This window comes from Pristiophorus japonicus, chromosome 8 (genome assembly GCF_044704955.1).
Source record: "Pristiophorus japonicus isolate sPriJap1 chromosome 8, sPriJap1.hap1, whole genome shotgun sequence".
Taxonomy (NCBI): Eukaryota; Metazoa; Chordata; class Chondrichthyes; family Pristiophoridae; genus Pristiophorus; species Pristiophorus japonicus.
Genome location: NC_091984.1, coordinates 196374252 through 196396435, shown reverse-complemented (window position 1 = coordinate 196396435; position 22184 = coordinate 196374252).

Below are 22184 nucleotides of genomic sequence, written 5' to 3'. Positions count from 1 at the left end.
CAAAAAAACAGTGCAACTCATGGGGAAATTTGGGCCCAGTATGTTATTTGTGATATTCACCATATTTTCTAAGATATGCATTTATTTCTTGCTCAATCAAAATGGGAGTTTTGTAAAAACCTACTATACGTATTGCAGTCAACTGAAGTAGTTTATTAGAAAGCTTAGTTAGTTAGCACTTTTATTAGTTCTTTTATAATTTAAGTTAAGACTTCTCTTGATTTTAACATTCTGTGTACTTGTGAATTAAGCATTATTTGTTCAGTTAACTTTTCTCTGCCACTAATGTGAATGCACCCCACAAAGGAGACATAACAACATAGAAACATAGAAAATAGGTGCAGGAGTAGGCCATTCAGACCTTTGAGCCTGCACCGCCATTCAATAAGATCATGGCTGATCATTCCCTCAGTACCCCTTTCCTGTTTTCTATCCATACCCCTTGATCCCTTTAGCCGTAAGGGCCAAATCTAACTCCCTCTTGAATATATCCAATGAACTGGCATCAACAACTCTCTGCGGCAGAGAATTCCACAGGTTAACAACTCTCTGAATGAAGAAGTTTCTCCTCATCTCAGCCCTAAATGGCCGATCCCTTATCCTAAGATTGTGTCCCCTGGTTCTGGACTTCCCCAACATCGGGAACATACTTCCCGCATCTAACCTGTCCAGTCCCGTCAGAATCTTATATGTTTCTATGAGATCCCCTCCAGTGAATAAAGGCCCAGTTGAAGCAGTCTCTCCTCATATGACATCCCTGGAATCAGTCTGGTGAACCTTCGCTGGACTCCCTCAATAGCAAGAACGTCCTTCCTCAGATTAGGAGACCAAAACTGAACACAATATTTCAGGTGAGGCCTCACTAAGGCCCTGTACAACTGCAGTAAGACCTCCCTGCTCCTATACTCAAATCCCGTAGCTATGAAGGCCAACATACCATTTGCCTTTTTCACCGCCTGCTGTACCTGCATGCCAACTTTCAATGACTGATGAACCATGACACCCAGGTCTCGTTGCACCTCCCCTTTTCCTAATCTGCCATTCAAATAATATTCTGCCTTCGTGTTTTTGCCCCCAAAATGGATAACCTCACATTTATCCACATTATACTGTATCTGCCATGCATTTGCCCACTCACCTAACCTGTCCAAGTCACCCTGCAGCCTCTTGGCGTTCTCCTCACAGCTCACATTGCCACCCAGTTTAGAGTCATCTGCAAAATATAGCACCTTTAACATAATAAAACCTCCCAAGGAGCTTCACAGGTGTGTCATCAGACAAAACATTTTTGACACCGAGCCACATAAGGAGAAATTAGGGCAGATGACTAAAAGCTTGGTCAAAGATGTAGATTTTAAGGAGCGTCTTAAAGGATGAAAGAGAGGTTGGGAGGCGGAGAGGTTTAGGGAAGGAATTCCAGAGCATAGGGCCTTGGCAGCTGAAAGCATGGCTACCAATGGTTGAGCGATTAAAATCAGGGATGCACAAGAGGGCAGAATCAGAGGTGCGGGAGTTATGGGGCTGGAGGAGAATTTAGAGATAGAGACGGCGAGGCCATGGAGAGATTTAAAAACAAGGATGAGAATTTTATAATCGAGGCTTAAACTCAATGGGAGCCAATGTAGGTTAGCGAGCACAGGGTTGATGGGTGAACGGGACGTGGTGTGATTTAGGCAGCCAAGTTTTGGATGTCCTCCAGTTTACGTAGGGTAGAGTGTGGGAGGCCGGTCAGGAGTGCGTTGGAATAGTCATGTCTAGAGTTAACACAGGTATGGATGAGGGTTTCAGCAGTGGATGAGCTGAGGCAAGGGCGGAGACGGGTGATGTTATGGATGTGGAAATAGGCGGTCTTAGTTATGGCGTGGATATCTGGTCAGAAGCTCATTTCAGGGTCAAATATGACACCAAGGTTGCGAAGAGTGTGGTTCAGCCTCAGACAGATTCTAGGGAGAGGGATGAAGTTGGTTGCTAGGGAACGGAGTTTGTGGTGGGGGACCGAAGACAATGGCTTCGGTCTTCCCAATATTTAATTGGAAACAATTTCTGCTTATCCAGTACTGGATGCCGAACGAGCAGTTTACATAGAAACATAGAAAATAGGTGCAGGAGTAGGCCATTCGGCCCTTCGGCACTTCGAGCAGCCTTATAGCATCCTCCTCGCAGCTCACACTGCCACCCAACTTAGTGTCATCCGCAAATTTGGAGATACTACATTTAATCCCCTCGTCTAAATCATTAATGTACAATGTAAACAGCTGGGGCCCCAGCACAGAACCCTGCGGTACCCCACTAGTCACTGCCTGCCATTCTGAAAAGTACCCATTTACTCCTACTCTTTGCTTCCTGTCTGACAACCAGTTCTCAATCCACGTCAGCACACTTCCCCCAATCCCGTGTGCTTTAACTTTGCACATTAATCTCTTGTGTGGGACCTTGTCGAAAGCCTGCTAAAAGTCCAAATACACCACATCAACTGGCTCCCCCTTGTCCACTCTACTGGAAACATCCTCAAAAAATTCCAGAAGATTTGTCAAGCATGATTTCCCTTTCACAAATCCATGCTGACTTGGACCTATCATGTCACCTCTTTCCAAATGCGCTGCTATGACATCCTTAATAATTGATTCCATTTTATTTACCCACTACCGATGTCAGGCTGACCGGTCGATAATTCCGTTTTCTCTCTCCCTTTTTTAAAAAGTGGGGTTACATTGGCTACCCTCCACTCCATAGGAACTGATCCAAAGTCTATGGAATGTTGGAAAATGACTGTCAATGCATCCGCTATTTCCAAGGCCACCTCCTTAAGTACTCTGGGATGCAGACCATCAGGCCCTGGGGATCTATCGGCCTTCAATCCCATCAATTTCCCCAACACAATTTCCTGACTAATAAGGATTTCCCTCAGTTCCTCCTTCTTACTAGACTCTCTGACCCCTTTTATATCCGGAAGGGTGTTTGTGTCCTCCTTAGTGAATACCGAACCAAAGTACTTGTTCAATTGGTCTGCCATTTCTTTGTTCCAAGTTATGTCTTCCCCTGATTCTGACTGCAGGGGACCTACGGTTGTCTTTACTAACCTTTTTCTCCTTACATATCTATAGAAGCTTTTGCAGTCCATTTTTAATGTTCCCTGCAAGCTTCTTCTCGTACTCCATTTTCCCTGCCCTAATCAAACCCTTTGTCCTCCTCTGCTGAGTTCTAAATTTCTCCCAGTCCCTGGGTTCGCTGCTATTTCTGGCCAATTTGTATGCCACTTCCTTGGCTTTAATACTATCCCTGACTTCCCTTGATAGCCACGGTTGAGCCACCTTCCCTTTTTTATTTTTACGCCAGACAGGGATGTACAATTGTTGTAGTTCATCCATGCGGTCTCTAAATGTCTGCCATTGCCCATCCACAGTCAACCCCTTAAGTATCATTCGCCAATCTATCCTAGCCAATTCACGCCTCATACCTTCAAAGTTACCCTTCTTTAAGTTCTGGACCATGGTCTCTGAAACAACTGTTTCATTCTCCATCCTAATGTAGGATTCCACCATATTATGGTCACTCATCCCCAAGGGGCCTCACACAACGAGATTGCTAATTAATCCTCTCTCATTACACAACACCAAGTCTGAGATGGCCTCCCCCCTAGTTGGTTCCTCGACATATTGGTCTAGAAAACCATCCCTTATGCATTCCAGGAAATCCTCCTCCACCGTATTGTTTCCAGTTTGGTTAGCCCAATCTATATGCATATTAAAGTCACCCATGATAACTGCTGCACCTTTATTGCATGCACCCTTAATTTCCTGTTTGATGCCCTCCCCAATATCATTACTACTGTTTGGAGGTCTGTACACAACTCCCACTAGCATTTTCTGCCCTTTGGCATTCCATAGCTCCACCCATACCGATTCCACATCATGCAAGCTAATGTCTTTCCTTACAATTGCATTAATTTCCTCTTTAACCAGCAACGCCACCTCGCCTCCTTTTCCTTTCTGTCTATCCTTCCTAAATGTTGAATACCCTTGGATGTTGAGTTCCCAGCCTTGGTCACCCTGGAGCCATGTCTCTGTGATGCCAACCACATCGTATCCGTTAACTGCTATCTGCACAGTTAATTCATCCACCTTATTCCGAATACTCCTCACATTGAGGCACACAGCCTTCAGGCTTGCCTTTGTAACACACTTTGACCCTTTAGAATTTTGCTGCAAAGTGGCCCTTTTCGTTTTTTGCCTTGGGTTTCTCTGCCCTCCACTTTTATTCCTTTCTGTCTTTTGCTTCTGTCTCTATTTTGTTTCCCTCTGTCTCCCTGCATTGGTTCCCATCCCCCTGCCATATTAGTTTAACTCCTCCCCTTATTAGTTTGACAATTTAGAGACTGGTGGTGAGGTAGAGCTAGCTGGGTGTCGCACAATGTCAGATGTAATGCTATACTTTTGGTGCAACAGTTTATTTCTTTCTTAAATCAGATCCAAGAAAAGCGAAGTGTAACCTGTGGTGATATATTGAATCATTATTACTGTAACTATAAACAGTAGGAAGCACATTCCAGCAGTTAAAGGCTGCACAATCTTTTTTGCAAGTAAAGACGATGATGAACATTTTAATCTTTTAATTTGAAGCTTGATTTCTTCCCTTTGAAACAGATCAGGTTCTGCCAACTTTACTGTCAAAATTGCATCCTTTGATCAACAGACAGCATTCTTAAAGTTGCTAGGAGTCACACATGTTCCTATGATCAAAGCCAGCTGGTAGTTTAACCTGCCAAGAGAATGTGTAAATTTAGGGCTGGAACAGTGAAAGCTGACCAGTGTTGGGGCCAGTTGTTCCCATTCGCACCGGTTACAGTCAAAGAAACATGGTCTTCATCATAGTGTTTAGAAAGATAGATACTCTGAATTTCTTAAAACAAAATACATCAGAATATATCATTACACCGCTGCAAAAACATCATGGCACTGTGGCATTTGGCTCTTAGTTATTCTCCTTCCCTTTGATAAATGCACTGCCTTTCTACGATGTGATATACCTTATACACAACTTAGAGTTGTGAAACCAAACCAGTTTATTTTTTTATCTGAATTTCCCCTCTTAAAACCTCTAGCATTCTTTTGCTGTGCAGAGTAAGTTACCAGGGAAAGCCATTGGAATAAATAGAATATGCTCCGGTGACAGCTTGGAGGTGTTGCATGAGAAAGAGGATTTCGCCAGTTATTGTTTTCACACCAAATATGGGTATTCAGTGCAATGCGATATTTCCTGACTGCACTCATAAGGCTGCTTGCTCCCAATATTCGGAATCGGGATCTAACTATTTTGAGTCTGACATGTGAAATTCTGCCTCCCTTGAAAAACATTTGCACGAGTTCCCTGGCTGTCGCCAAGTTAAAGGGCTTCAGCACTTTGAGGCAATATTCCATGACAATGGAAGCTTCTAAACCATACACCACCAGAGCAACAAATGCTGCACTGGAATTTGTTCTGCAGGAAGTGAGGAAAAGGAGAGCTGTTCATTTTGCTACTGAAAGGGGACCCACCACAGAAAAGACTGTTGCAACATGTTTGGCAGCAGATAGCTGAGAATGAATACAATCACCAGTGCCCAAAGGACCTGGCTTCAAATGTGGAAGAAGACAGCTACTGGTGTCAGCCGTGAGTCAGCAGTAGCACTCTTGCCTCTAAGATGTAATAGCAGAGCATTTGGAAAGCAGTGACAGGATCGGTACAAGTCAGCATGGATTTATGAAAGGGATAAATGCTTGACAAATCTTCGAGAATTTTTTGAGGATGTAACTCGTAGAGTGGACAAGGGAGAACCAGTGGATGTGGTGTATTTGGACTTTCAAAAGGCTTTTGACAAGGTCCCACACAAGAGATTAGTGTGCAAAATTAAAGCACATGGTATTGGGGATAATGTATTGACATGGATAGAGAACTGGTTGGCAGACAGGAAGCAAAGAGTAGGAATAAACGGGTCCTTTTCAGAATGGCAGGCAGTGACTAGTTGGGTACCACAAGGTTCAGTGCTCGGACCCCAGCTATATACAATATACATTAATGATTTAGACGAAGGAATTGAATGTAATATCTCCAAGTTTGCAGATGACACTAAGCTGGGTGGCAGTGTGAGCTGTGAGAAGGATGCTACGAGGCTGCAGGGTGACTTGGACAGGTTAGGTGAGTGGGCAAATGCATGGCAGATGCAGTATAATGTAGATAAATGTGAGGTTATCCACTTTGGTGGCAAAAACATGAAGGCAGAATATTATCTGAATGGTGACAGATTAGGAAAAGGGGAGGTGCAACATGACCTGGGTGCCATGGTACATCAGTCATTGAAAGTAGGCATGCAGGTACAGCAGGCGGTGAAGAAGGCAAATGGCATGTTGGCCTTCATAGCGAGAGGATTTGAGTATAGGAGCAGGGAGGTCTTACTGCAGTTGTACAGAGCCTTGGTGAGGCCACACCTTGAATATTTTGTACAGTTTTGGTCTCCTAATCTGAGGAAGGACATTCTTGCTATTGAGGGAGTGCAGCAAAGGTTCACCAGACTGATTCCCGGGATGGCAGGACTGACATATGAAGAAAGACTGGATCGACTAGGTTTATATTCACTGGAATTTAGAAGAATGAGAGGGGATCTCATAGAAACATATAAAATCCTGATGGGATTGGATAGGTTAGAGGCAGGAAGGATGTTCCCGTTGCTGGGGAGTTCCAGAAGCAGGGGTCACAGTCTAAGAATAAGGGGTAAGCCATTTAGGACCGAGATGAGGAGAAACTTCTTCACTCAGAGAGTGGTTAACCTGTGGAATTGTCTACTGGAGAAAGTTGTTGAGACCAATTTGTTAGATATATTCAAAAGGAAGTTAGATATGGCCAAAGGGATCAAGGGATATGGAGAGAAAGCAGGAAAGGGGTACTGAGGTTGAATGATCAGCCATGGTCTTATTGAATGGCGGTTCAGGCTCGAAGGACCGAATAGCCTACTCCTGCACCTAATTTCTATGTTTCTATGTTTCTTACGGCTAAAGGGATCAGGGGGTATGGAGTGAAGGCAGGAATGGGGTACTGAAGTTTCTATAGAACTGGGGAACATTCCAGCCAAATAAACTACAGTTAAAACTGATTAGGGATATGATTGAAAATCCTGGTTTTGGCATCATTTGCAAACTCATAGAGTTTGCTCACAATACTATCATTCAAGGCATTTAATATATCGGGAAAGAGGGAAAGAAGGAAAGAAAAAGAAAGGAAAACGAAGGGACGGAAGGAAGGAAGGAAGGAAGGACTTTACAGCCAATGAATTACTTTTGAAGTGTAGTCACTGTTGTAATGTCGGAAACATAGCAGGCACTTGTGCACAGCAAGGTTCCACAAACCAATGAAATAAATAACCAGATTTGGTCAGGACACCAGGGAGAACTGCACTGCTCGGCTTCAAAATAGTGCAATGTGATCTTTTGTGTCCACGAGACGACACAGTGGGTGTTGGTTTAACATCTTATCCAAAGGATGGCATCTCCACTAGCGTAGCACCCCATCAGTATTGCTCTGGAGTGTCAACCTAGATTTTTGTGCCTAAGTCTCTGGAGTGGGACTTGAACAACCTTCTGACTCAGAGGCAATAGTACTAACCACGGCTGACACCAGAGCCACAGGATGACTTAAAAAAAAAGTCAGGAACCCAGGAGCTAGCGAATGACTGCTCAGAGAAACATTGCCAAAGAGACTCCACCATTGGCAGCCATCTCATTCAGGTTTACAAAGAGATAGATGGCCACATCCTGAAAGGATATAATCAAATGAACTTTACAACCATCTGGGAGATCACTTACAAAGACAGAGCTTCTGGCTACTGATTGTATCAAATAAAAATATGTTCCAAAGGCATTCAGCACAACACCATGCATTGAAACAGTAATTATATACGTTGTTATTATGTGCTGCAGATGATTATTTACATTGGTTCAGAAGATCTCACATATGGGTTAATTCTCTGAGGGATATAAATTCCTCTGTGTGTAATGTTAAAGAAAACTAATGTTACAAACTAATGACTGTTTAGTACAAGGATTTTCCTGTAATTTACAAAGGGAAACAATAAGGTCAATTGTGTACATTTCCAGCTTTGCCTCTTTAAACAAGGTTATTACTTTTAAAGAATACATTCTTCATCATCATCATCATAGGCAGTCCCTCGAAATCGAGGAAGACTTGCTTCCACTCCCAAAGTGAGCTCTTTGGTGGCTGAACAGTCCAATACGAGAGCCACAGAACCTGTCACAGGTGGGACAGACATTCGTCGAGGGAAGGGTTGGGTGGGGCTGGTTTGCCGCGCGCTCCTTCTGCTGCCTGCGCTTGACCTCTTCACGCTCTTTGCGTTGAGACTTGAAGAGTTCAACGCCCTCCCGGATGCACTTTCTCCACCTCGGGCGGTCTTCGCCCAGGGTCTCCCAGGTGTCAGTGGTGATATCGCACTTTACCAGGGAGGCTTTGAGGGTGTCCTTGTAATGTTTCCGCTGCCCACCTTTGGCTCATTTGCCATGAAGGAGCTCAGCACAAAGCATTTGCTTCGGGAGTCTCGTATCTGGCATGCAAACTGTGGCCTGCCCAACGAAGCTGATCGAGTGTGGGTCAGTGCTTCAATACTGGGGGTGTTAGCCTGGACGAGGACACTGATGTTGGTGCGCCTGTCCTCCCAGGGGATTTGCAGGATCTTGCGGAGACATCGTTGGTGATATATCTCCAGCGACTTGAGGTATTTTCTCTACATTGTCCATGCCTCTGATCATAGAAACATAGAAACATAGAAAATAGGTGCAGGAGTAGGCCATTCGGCCCTTCGAGCCTGCACCACCATTCAATAAGATCATGGCTGATCATTCCCTCAGTATCCCTTTCCTGCTTTCTCTCCATATCCCTTGATCCCTTTAGCCATAAGGGCCATGTCTAACGCCCTCTTGAATATATCCAATGAACTGGCATCAACAACTCTCTGCGGCAGTGAATTCCACAGGTTAACAACTCTCTGAGTGAAGAAGTTTCTCCTCATCTCAGTCGTAAATAGCCTATCCCTTATCCTAAGACTGTGTCCCCTGGTTCTGGATTTCCCCAACATCGGGAACATTCTTCCTGCATCTAACCTGTCCAGTCCCATCAGAATTTTATATGTTTCTATGAGATCCCCTCTCATCCTTCTAAACTCCAGTGTATAAAGCCGGAGTTGATCCAGTCTCTCCTCATATGTCAGTCCAGCCATCCCGGGAATCAGTCTGGTGAACCTTTGCTGCACTCCCTCAATAGCAAAAACATCCTTCCTCAGATTAGGAGACCAAAACTGAACACAATATTACAGATGAGGCCTCACCAAGGCCCTGTGCAACTGCAGTAACACCTCCCTGCTCCAATACTCAAATCTTCTAGCTATGAAGGCCAACATACCATTTGCTTTCTTCATCGCCTGCTGTACCTGCATGCCAACTTTCAATGACCGATGAACCATGACACCCAGATCTCGATGCACCTCCCCTTTTCCTTATCTGCCACCATTCAGATAATATTCTGTCTTTGTGTTTTTGCCCCCAATGTGGATAACCTCACATTTATCCACTCACCTAACCTGTCCAAGTCACCCTGCAGCCTCTTAGCATCCTCCTCACAGCTCACACCGCCACCCAGTTTAGTGTCATCTGCAAACTTGATGATATTACACTCAATTCCTTCATCTAAATCATTAATGTATATTGTAAAGAGCTGGGATCCCAGCACTGAGCCCTACGGCACCCCTACAGTCACAGCCTGCCATTCTGAAAAGGACCCGTTTATCCCGACTCTCTGCTTCCTGTCTGCCAACCAGTTCTCTATCTGCGTCAGTACATTACCCCCAATACCATGTGCTTTGATTTTGCACACAAATCTCTTGTGTGGGACCTTGTCAAAAGCCTTTTTGAAAGTCCAAATACACCACATCCACTGATTCTCCCTTGTCCACTCTACGAGTTACATCCTCAAAAAATTCTAGAAGATTCGTCAAGCCTGATTTCCCTTTCATAAATCCATGCTGACTTGGACCGATCCTGTCACTGCTTTCCAAATGCGCTGCTATTTTATCTTTACTAATTGACTCCAACATTTTCCCCACTACTGATGTCAGGCTAACCAGTTTATAATTACCCGGTTTCTCTCCCTCCTTTTTTAAAAAGTGGTGTTACATTAGCTATGCTCTAGTCCATAGGAACTGATCCAGAGTCGATTGACTGTTGGAAAATGATCACCAATGCATCCACTATTTCTATGGCCGCTTCCTTAAGTACTTTGGGATGCAGGCTATCAGGCCCCGGGGATTTATCGGCCTTCAATCCCATCAATTTCCCTAACGCAATTTCCCGCCTAATATCCTTCAGTTCCTCCATCTCACTGGACCCTCGGTCCCCTAGTACTTCTGGAAGGTTATTTGTGTCTTCCTTCATGAAGACAGAACCAAAGTGTTTGTTCAACTGGTCTGCCATTTCTTTGTTCCCCATTATAAATTCATCTGAATCTGACTGCAAGGGACCTACGTTTGTTTTCACTAATCTTTTTCTCTTCACATAGCTATAGAAGCTTTTGCAATCGGTTTTTATGTTCTCGGCAAGCTTCCTCTCATACTCTATTTTCCACCTTCTAATTAAAACCTTTGTCCTCCTCTGCTGAATTCTAAATTTCTCCCAGTCCTCAGGTTTGCTGCTTTTTCAGGCCAAATTTTATGCCTCTTCCTTGGATTTAACACTATCCTTAATTTCCCTTGTTAGCCACGGTTGAGATATATTCCCCGTTTTATTTTTACTCCAGACAGGGATGTATAATTGTTGAAATTCATCCATGTGATCTTTAAATGTTTGCTATTGCCTATCCACCGTCAACCCTTTAAGTATCATTTCTCAGTCTGTTCTAGCCAATTCACGCCTCATACCATCGAAGTTACATTTCCTTAAGTTCGAGACCCTAGTCTCTGAATTAACTGTGTCACTCTCCATCTTAATAAAGAGTTCTACCATATTATGGTCACTCTTCCCCAAGAGGCCTCGCACAACAAGATTGCTGATTAGTCTTTTCTCATTACACATCAACCAGTCTAGGATGGCCAGCCCTCTATTTGGTTCCTCGACATATTGGTCTCGAAAACCATCCCGAATACACTCCAGGAAATCCTCCTCCACCGTATTTCTATCAGTTTGGTTAACCCAAACTATATGTAGATTAAACTCGCCCATGATAACTGCTGTACCTTTATTGCACACATCCCTAATTTCTTGTTTGATGCTGTCCCCAACCTCACTACTACTGTTTGGTGGTCTGTACACAACGCCCACTAATGTTTTCTGCCTTTTGGGTATTCCGCAGCTCCATCCATACTGATTCCACATCATCCAAACAAATGTCCTTCCTTACTATTGCGTTAATTTCCTCTTTAACCAGCAATACTACCCCACCTCCTTTTCCTTTCTGTCTATCCTTCCTGCATGTTGAATACCCCTGGATGTTGAGTTCCCAGCCTTGGTCACCCTGGAGCCATGTCTCTGTGATGCCAATTATATCATAATTAATTAATTGCTGCCTGTGCAGTTAATTTGTCACCTTATTACGAATACTCTTTGCATTGAGGCACAGAGCCTTCAGGCTTGTCTTTTTAATATGCCTTGCCCTTTTGGAATTTTGCTGTAATGTGGCCCTTTTTGATTTTTTACCTTGAGTTTCTCTGCCCTCCACTTTTACTTTTCTTCTCTCTCTCTTTTGCTTCTGCCCCTATTCTACTTCCCTCTGTCTCCCTGTATAGGTTCCCATCCCCCTGTCATATTCGTTTAACTCCTTCCCAACAGCACTAGCAAACACTCCCCCTAGGACATTGGTTCCGGTCCTGCCCAGGTGAAGAGCGTCTGGTTTGTACTGGTCCCACCTCCCCCAGAACCAGTTCCAATGTCCCAGGAATTTGAATCCATCCCTTCTGCACCACTCCTCAAGCCATATATTCAGCTGAGCTATCCTGCAATTCCTACTCTGACTAGCACGTGGCACTGGTACCAATCCTGAGATTACTACCTTTGAGGTTCTATTTTTTAATTTAGCTCCTAGCTCCTTGAATTCAGCTTGGGGGACCGCATCCCGTTTTTTACCTATATTGTTCATACCTATATGCAGCATGACAACTGACTGTTCATCCTCCTGCTCCAAAATGTCCTGCAACTGCTCTGAGACATCCTTGACCCTTGCACTAGCGAGGCAACATACTATCCACGAGTCTCGATTGCGGCCGCAGAAACGTCTATCTATTCCCCTTACAATAGAATCCCCTACCACTATAGGAGGGTGGGTATTACTACATCCCTGTAGACGATGAGCTTGGTGATAGATTTGAGGGCCTGGTCTTTTCCTCTTTTCCTCAGATGGCCGAAGGCTGCACTCGTCCATTGAAGGCAATGTTGAATCTCCACATCAATGTCTGCCTTTGTTGATAAGAGGCTCCCGAGAAATGGAAAATGGTCCACGTTGTCGAGGGCCACGCCGTGAATTTTGATGATTGGAGGGCAATGCTGTGCAGCGAGGACAGGCTGGTGGAGGACCTCTGTCTTACAGATGTTAAGCCTAAGGCCCATGCTTTCATATGCCTCAGTGAATACATCAACATATCCTGGAATTCAGCCTCAGTCAGGTCGATTCTCATTATGCAGAATTGTGGCTTCCTGATTATATAAAATATTGGTCAAGCTTAATACAGCTTAGTAATTATTTTAATTGGAATTGAATTAATGTATCAGATTGGATGGATGGGAACTGTTGCTGTTGTTACATTAAGTGAATTCCTACTCTCTGATAAGTATTTTTCTTCCTCAATTACATTGGCCCGGATTGTGCTGTACTAATAACAGCAAGGCTGTCATCGCTTATCGTTATTACAGGGTAAAACTGACAGCAACTTCTGGTGTCCGCACCACGCACAGTTAAACGGGGAAATCCGGAAGTTGCTGTCAGTCATACCCTAGTCCATCACAGGCTGTGCTGTTGTAATCTTGGCGATGGAATTTGCACAAAAATCACTGTAATGGCGTGAACTTCGGGTAATTACCCACCAGTCTCATACTAAAGTTGAAAAGTTAGGGCTAGTAAAATCAGGGATAATGAGTTTTTAGTGGCATAATAAGTGATAATTAGTGCTGAAAAAAGTCTTCAACCCTGAAAAAAATAATTTTACAAATGTGGAGTTTCATTCAGAAGAAAATTGATGTTGCAGATTTTTAAAGTTTTTTTTTCGTTTTTCTGTTTTTCTCTTTTATGGCTCTCCTTTAATCCCATCTGTATGTCGCAATTTTTATTTGACTTCCTGTACAATGATTTAAATGTAATTTATATTTCCTGTTTTTTACTTCCTGCTTTGCAGTCTGCGTGTCTCAGTGAGTATTCTTCAATCTGATTGGGTGAAGACCCTTCCTGCTGCTTTATCTGCTCACAGAAGCTACAAATCCCCTGGTTCAGACACCCAATTACTAGAAATCTCCGCTGACATGCCCACAAAAAGTCTCTGGACAACTGCATTTGAGCTGAATGAAAAAACTGTTCCTTTGCTGCTCACAGCAAAATCTGGGCCAATATGATACTTTGGTACAATTCAATATGCTCTTCATGATTTACAGCACGCCAGTAGCTGGTGCGCTTTTCCAAGAACTTAATTTTTATTTAGTTGAAAGAGTCTTGAATGACGCTTGTAATAATGTTGTTTCAGTGACAATTGTTTGTGCATTGCACTGGGGACTGTGGGGCCCTAGGTTTGAAGTTTGGTTAGCTTCAATCAGCTTTCATCCTTGTGAAGTGGATAAGGAGTATATCTTAGAATCTGAGGGAAAACAGAAAACGGGAGGAACTGTGCAGTGTCATATATATTGGTTCGATATTCAAATTGCCACCTGGTCGTAAACCTTTTGTTGTGGATTAGCTGCCCCTTAGAGAAACCGCCCTATTTTAAATTGGTTGGTTATTATAATGGACAGCACTTCCATAACAGCCCTTTGCTCTGGATTGTATTCTGACAAAGTAATAATGGAAGCTAACTTCAGGAATCATCAGAAAAAAATTGCAGGTCGTTCAATAATTTGTCATTTTTGTAAAGATTCCTCTAGGCTGGATTCATAAACACTCACAATGGTAGACAGTAAATCAGCTACACTTATCACATAATTTTTGCCAAGATGTATGCAACATTTTTCAAGATGATGCAAACCAGTATCTGAAGCACATCTCCTATGAACATCATCAATCCTTCAAAATATGCTTACCAATTTAGTTGTGGCTTCAATTAAATCCAACTACATGGTAGGATTCATGTTGGAACTAATTAGAAACGGTTTGGAGTAAACAGTATTTAGCTTACAAAATACATATTTTGGCCACGTCACCTTAGTATTCCTACTCATTGCATATGCTCCTTCAGCCCACTATCTATTTTACCAGTGTAATTTTTTTGGATTGGACATCCATGAAGCATCTGATGGAACTACGCATTCAATGCATGTACAGGTACATGAGGCATCTGATGCATTTCTACATTCAATGCCTGTACAAGTACAATATCACATACACAGAAATAGAGAAATAAATTCTAGCATGGAGCTTCCCTGCTGGGATCCAACTGTCTATGGATGGGGGATGATGGGCGGGGGTAGCTCCACTCAAGCTGCCCATGTGGATTGAAGTACTTAGCCCAGATTAAGATACTACATTTTAGATTACATATTGTATTCAATGCCAGAACCATCAACAGTTTTTCAAGCTCATTTGCACAAGGCATAGTTGACTACTGCTGTCACTGTGTAGCCTCCTTTGGGTCGCTGGAAAGCATTACTAGAGAGAACAGTTGTATGCACAATTACTAAATAAGTTTTAAGACATTTACAAGAAATTCTCCATTGCTAACATCACTGAAGGAATTTGTGAAATATCTTGTTAAGGAAAAAATATTATTTCATGTTTGTGATAATTGTAGAATTTAGCCAAAAGCTAAAGTAACATCAGTTGATTTGACTCAGTTGGGCCAAACCAGAGCTGTATCTAATTTCGGCTTCCATACACTGGATTTTTTTCAAATGGTAAAATGTATACTTTCCAAAACTCTATTGCCCGTATCTTAACTCGTAGCAAGTCGCATTCACCCATTACCTCTGTGCTTGTTCAGCGACACTGGCTCCCGGACCGACAAAGCCTCAATTTAAAAATTCTCATCCTGGTTGCCAAATCCCTCCATGGCCTCACCCCTCCCTATTTGTGTAACCTTCTCCAGCCTTATAAGCCTTCAAGATCCAATTCTGGCATCTTGGGCATCCCCGATTTAAATGCTCCACCATTGATTGAGGCCGCGCTTTCAGAAGCCTAGGCCCTAAGCTCTGGAATTCCCTTCCTAAATTTCTCCACCTCTTTACCTCTCTCTCCTTCCTTAAGATGCTCATTAAAACCTGCCTCTTTGACCAAGCTTTTGGTCATCTGTCCTTCTGTGCACCGGTGTCAAAATATTTTATTGATAATGCGCTTTGGGAAGTTTAGTTACATTAAAGGCACTATATAAATGCAAATTGCTATTGTAGTTGTTAAAATATAATTCTGCAGTTTAAAACTCCACTGATATGTGAAGAAATGAGAAAGGAGTTTTCTCTCTTTACCAGTACAGAGCTTTGGTAAACTTTGAACACATTTGATAACCCATTTAACGTAAATGGGTTAATGAAATAATTAAAATAGCACACAGAGGAAGGTGATATCATAGCAATATGTTTATTACAAATAAAACTGAGAACAATTTCATTCCTACTGTGTCAATCTTTCATATAGGGTTGGATTTTCGGTTCTGTTCATTTCGGAGGCTATTGGCGGCGAGGCGGTAAAGTTTGCGCCCAGGAACAGTTAATGAGAACATAAGAAATAGGAACAGGAGTAGGCCTTATGGCCCCTCGAGCCTGCTCCGCCATTCAATAAGATCATGGCTGATCTGATCATGGACTCAGCTCCACATCCCTGCTGCTATTTCTCTTAAGACCCTAGGATGCAAGCCATCAGGTCCAGGGGATTTATCTGCCTTTAGCCCCATTATCTTACTGAGTGCCACCTCCTTAGTGATTGTGATTGTGTTCAGTTCCTTCCCCCCTATAGCCCCTTGATTATCCACTGTCGGAATATTGTTAGTGTCCTCTACCATAAGGCCTGATACAAAATATTTGTTCAGAGTTTCTGCCATATCCATGTTCCCCATTACTGATTCCCCGGTCTCGTTCTCTAAAGGACCAACATTTACTTTAGCCACTCTTTTCCTTTTTATATACCTATAAAAACACTTGCTATCTGTTTTTATATTTTGTGCTAGTTTACTATCATAGTCTATCTTCCCTTTCTTAATCATTTTTTTAGTTTGCGCCTTAGTCAGCAAAATTCAGCAGCTGAATGTGGGGTGGCACACTAAGGGAAGTGTTACACACCTCTCCTAGGGCGCAGGGTCGGCTGAGCAAACGAAAATCCTGAGCTAAACAGCCCCCGTCGGAGCGCTCTAAGAGAGGCCTGGGGGGGGAAAAATGGAACAAAAACACAAAGAACATTCCCAATAAATAACTCACATCAGCACAACATAAATCGCACAAAAAAAAAGGAATAAAACAATCCCAGTTACCTGAGGTCGACATTACTTACGTCACTGCAGCTGCTACAGCTCGGACCGCCCACTTTCACAGGCATTCCCAGCAGGTGGACTGGGCGGCAGCCAGAAATCGAACCAGTGCTGTAACCAGGGGCATTGCACACCGGCTCACCTCTTCCAGGTAGTAATGCTCCGCGCCCCATCAAAACCGGCATGGAAAGTCCCAGCGGGCCGCTGTAAGCTGGCCGCCCACCCGGATGTGCTTACCGCCGCCATTACCGCCTCTCCGGGGAGCTAGCAGTGGCGGCAGAAGATCGAAAATCCAGCCGTTAAGCTTTTAACCCACAATATTTACTTCAAGTTTTTCATTCTTTTCAGAAACAATTGCAGTACTGAGCTTGTGAGTGACTAAAGGCTTTAGATTTTTGAGTATTTAATGTCATGCAAATATTGATAAATGAGGAGAAGGTGGAGCACAGAATCTTTGTGCTAGAACATCAAGTGAAGAAAATACACTGGTGTAACATTCATCTTTGGTGGGCAAACTGGGCAGCAGCAGATTGAATACCAGTTTTACACCCCGTCTACTGTTAAAGTCATATTGAAAGGATGCTCGGATATACCACCCATTTTGCGCCCCCATCGAAGTTTAATTTCATTCCCATTAATTCTACAACCACAGAATCCACGATCATTGGTCATTTTAAACAGTGATTTGTCAGACAGCTCGTTGATCTACTGAACTCAATTGAAAAGCAGCTGTAGATACACTAGCCCAGAATTTCCAAAAATGCCATACCTGGTAAGTTGTGCCGAAGTTTCCGTCGATTTGCCCATTGGCAAGTTACACCAATGAATACTCATTAGCACATGCCGGAATCTAAAAACTGGAGTAAAACAAGCAGAAACAATTGCCGCCTGAGGAAAAGGCTAAACCTAAGTCATATTTCTTCTTTTATGTATGAAAATTAGTGTTTGAAGCTGTCAAACCATTGGCTATGCACATTAGCCACAGCATGTCTAAGTAAATATAATCGTGGAAGTTTTTGAATTTTAATGCAAATTATTCTGACACCATAACGATCCATTCAAAGATACAGAAAATACATTGTAGGTTTCAGTGAAGAGAAATATTTTAAATATTGCTAAAACACCAGCAATGTGGCACTAGGTCCCGTAGTGCCTAAAATTTTAGGCATGAATTTACAGCCCATTCAGAACTAATGCAAATTGAAGAAATTTGGGGGGGGGGCCAGAGTAATGTTAGTGAGTGGCAGAGAGTTTCAGCTGAGATTTCATGGAATCAGCATTAAAAGAGCGAGGAAACTTCAGTGTAGCATAAAATGGGCGTAAGTAACTTCTGTCGATCTTTAGCGTCGGAAATCAGAATTGCACAGTCCTAAAAACAACCAAAAGTTTTCAGGAAATTCCGGGCTACTAATGTTTAATGTCACCTCCCTTAGCCATATATTCCTCATTTTATTGATACTTCAATGGTAGCCTATTTTAGGAGGAGAGAAACAAGCACTCTATCTAGAACTCACCAAAATTATATTTGTAACTAGAAGGAATTATGAGAAACAGAAAGCAGATTAACTCAATCTTCATGATTTAACATATGCATTGGGCTAATTGCTTGATCCTTACTTCAATTGCTTAATCTCCAAAAGTCCAAGATCATATTTAATTCAACATATAAATAGACAGGGAACTGAGCAATTTAGACAAATCCATCTTCATCAGTGTTCACAACCCTCGACTCACTGAAATCATCTCCATATTGAGGGGTGTGAGGGAGAAGAAGGATTTGCAATATTAAGATCTGATTATAAAATTTGAGCACAAATGAAAAAGTTATGAAAGAATGATGGCTGAACTGATTATTTTCAGCACAGGAAGCCTAAAAAGATTAGCCAGATAAATTCTTTCAGCTCCAGCTACGAGATTTAATCGCCAGTACTCACTTTAGTGGCAATAAAGTACCTGATTCCTCTTACTGCACGACAAGTATTCAGTAGAGGAAGTAGAATCCAGAGTCTATTAGGACTGATGTTCTCCAAAGCCAATTTATATACAGCAGATATTTATAAAGATGCTACATAACCATAATTGAAGAATGAAGATGTAATCCCATTGCTGAAAGATGATAAATGGGTACCCTAGAAGTTCTGAAGTCTATTATACTTTGTCCACTTTGATTTAAAATGTACTTGCTTGATGGAGATTTGTTCTTTCACTGCAACTTTTTATATCGGTGTTGTACTTGATACATACACCGATTGTCTAATGTTAGATTCAGGATGCAATGTGGCAAAAAAACTAGCTTTTAAAAATGTCCTCACAATTTTTCATTGTAATTTGTTTTACAGCTCAGACTAAGCTCCTCGCTCACAATGTGTTTACAAATACCACTGACCTTTGCATTGTATCAGGGGTTGCTGCCAATCACAAAGCTAGGAATAAGTGATGGGGAGTAGAGTTCTAGCAGACTTGTTTAAAAAAAAAAGCACAACCAAAGATTTTAATATCAGCTATAAAGATGGAAACATTTAATAAATGGTTTCTAACTGGAGCCTGGGTTTTGGTAGCTAAAATCAATTTTATATTTATCTTTGAAAGAATGCAAATGTGGTTTTGTGCCAATGCCAACCTTTAAGAACCTAAAAATATTGGCGGCTTGGAGTTTCTGCGTGATTGCGCTGCTTTGTTGGTGCAATTCCACCAACATCGGCGTAACCGGCGCAATAGATTGCAGAATATTAAACACAAATTGCGTTCAGCGCAAATCGAGTGAATGATCTTTTTGTTTAATTTACGAAGGGATTGACTACTGTACCCCCAATCTAACTAGAAAATAGTTTTGTACTTTTTAAAAGTAATTTTCAGTAATTTAAAATCAGGTTACTCAAAGGTGGTGGAGTGACACTGTGAATTAAAATGCCTATTTTTTGTGATAAAACACATTGCCAGCAGTATTAATCAAACTGCATCATTTTTTTACCACTCTTAAATATATCAAGGAATATTTTTCAAAACAAAATTTAAAAAAAATACGTTTTTAAATGCTGCCCAATTGCGCTGGTTCATGGCAGATTTTGCATTCTCCGATATGCAAATGAGTTTGAGTGGCAACCAGGGGAAAAGAAACACTTGTGAAAACAGCCGCAATTTTGGGTGCAATTTACATCCAAAGCAGAAAATCTACCCCACTATGTTTACTTCTGAAGCCTAAATGTCAAAACTTGTGTGGAATTTAGTAGCATGTGTTGCATAGAAACTAGAGCATGGAAACTGTCCATTCAGCCCAACTGGTCTATGCTGGTTTTTATATTGCACAGGAACCTTTTCCTACTCTAATTACCTCTTCCCACCCTGCCCCCTGTATCCCTGTATTCTCCCTCATGTATGCATCAAGCCATCCCTTAAATACATTAATGCAATCTATTTCAACTACTCCAGTATTTTATTTGCTCTCTTTATGGCCTTAGCAACTTATATTACTACTTTGTGTGATTTATATATATGTATTCCCATATTTAACTCCACCTCCACCCTATTTAGATACTTACCTTCCAAGGAATAAGTGGCCTGAATTGAATCACCACAAGCTTCACTATATTGAAATTCACTTGCCATTTATCCACCCAATCTGTAAGCCTGTGCATATATTCCCATATTTAGGTGCAGTCCTCCACATTATTAGCCATACCCCCCAATTTGGTCTAATTTTCAAATTACAGCACGCATACCTCCAATATCTGAATTCAAATCATTTATGTACATGGTGAACATCAGTGGCCTCGACACGAATCCCTGCAGGACACCATTTCCCTCTTTCTGTCACTGAGAAATTTACCTTAACTCCAACCCCCAATTTTCTGTTTTGTAGCCATCTTTCAAACCATTCTGCTCATTAGCCACTGACTCCACCCTGACCTTTGTCAAGAGTCTCTTGTGTGGCACCTGATCGAAGGCATTCTGAAAGTCCATGCATACCATATCCACTGCATTGCCCTGGTCTAGACGTGCTGTTATTTCTTCAAAGAATTCAATAATGTTGGTTAATCAAGACCCTCCGTTTAGAAATCCATGCTATTTTTTTAATTATGATTCACCATTTCTAATGTCTTGTTGCCTGATCATTCAACAAAGATCCTTGTATCTTTCCTTCCACTGATGTTAAGCTAACTAGTATATAGTTCCGTGGGTTAGTTCTCCCTTTGAGAAGACAGAAATTACATTTTATGTTTGCAAGTCTTCTGATACTATTCCTTTTTCTATTGACTTTATATATGAGAATACTGGAGTATTTGAAAGACCCAGGGTCTTGCCCTCCTTAAGTTTGGCTAGTTGATCAACTTTCCTCTTTCAATCTTAACTGTTGTAATATCCCTCTTTCCACCAATCGTTTCCTCTTCGTTCGCCTCTTCAGTGAAAACAGGGACAACGTATCTGTTCAGTATCCCTGCCATTTCAGTATCAATTCCCATAAGTTTATCTTGCTCATCCCTTAGTGACCCTATCACTACCTTAACTTTCCGTCTGTTATGTGTGCCTATAGAATACTTTATTATTTATATTTTAATTCCATATTTGCCCTTTGCCTCCCTAATTGTCTTTTTAACTTTCCTAAGTTCCTCATATTCCCTTTTAACATCCTTTCCTTTATTCTTTACATACTTTAAACCCCGTCTTGGGTGCCAGGCCGCTGGCCTGGCTAAAACCCTCCCTTGGGGCCAGGAAAGCAGCTGCAGAGTTCACAGTGGCCCTCCCCTTTAAAAGAAGGGGAGGGACATTGCGACATGTCAGCGCAACATGGCACGTCCACGTCGTGCTGATGTCATCAGCGCCGCACCACGCTTCGGCCCCTCTATCCCTCCACTACCTCCCTGCGGAGGTACGCCTCCGATATCGCCCCGCAAACTTTTTTGATTCAAAGGCCCCAATTCCAGGACATTTAGCTGCCCATCTCGCCGGGCGCTATATTTTCATTTCATTCAAATTGTGCTCCCCAAATGAAGTGCAGGGCAATTTTGCTCCCTAAATCTTTTTAAAAGTCTGAATACTTTAGGAAACACATTTTAAGCACAATTTACTTTTATCAAATTCCTCCTTCATGCCCAATCTGGTGTTAGGGAAATTGATGGGATTAAAAGCCGATAAATCCCCGGGGCCTGATAGTCTGCATCCCAGAGTACTTAAGGAAGTAGCCCTAGAAATAGTGGATGCATTGGTGATCATTTTCCAACAGTCTATCGACTCTGGATCGGTTCCTATGGACTGGAGGGTAGCTAATGTAACACCACTTTTTAAGAAAGGAGGGAGAGAGAAAACAAGTAATTATAGACCGGTTAGCATGACATCTGTAGTGGGGAAATGTTGGAATCAATTATTAAAGATGAAATAACAGCACATTTGGAAAGCAGTGATGTGATCGGCCAAAGTCAGCATGGATTTATGAAAGGGAAATCATGCTTGACAAATCTTCTAGAATTTTTTGAGGATGTAACTGGTAGAGTGGACAAGGGAGAACCAG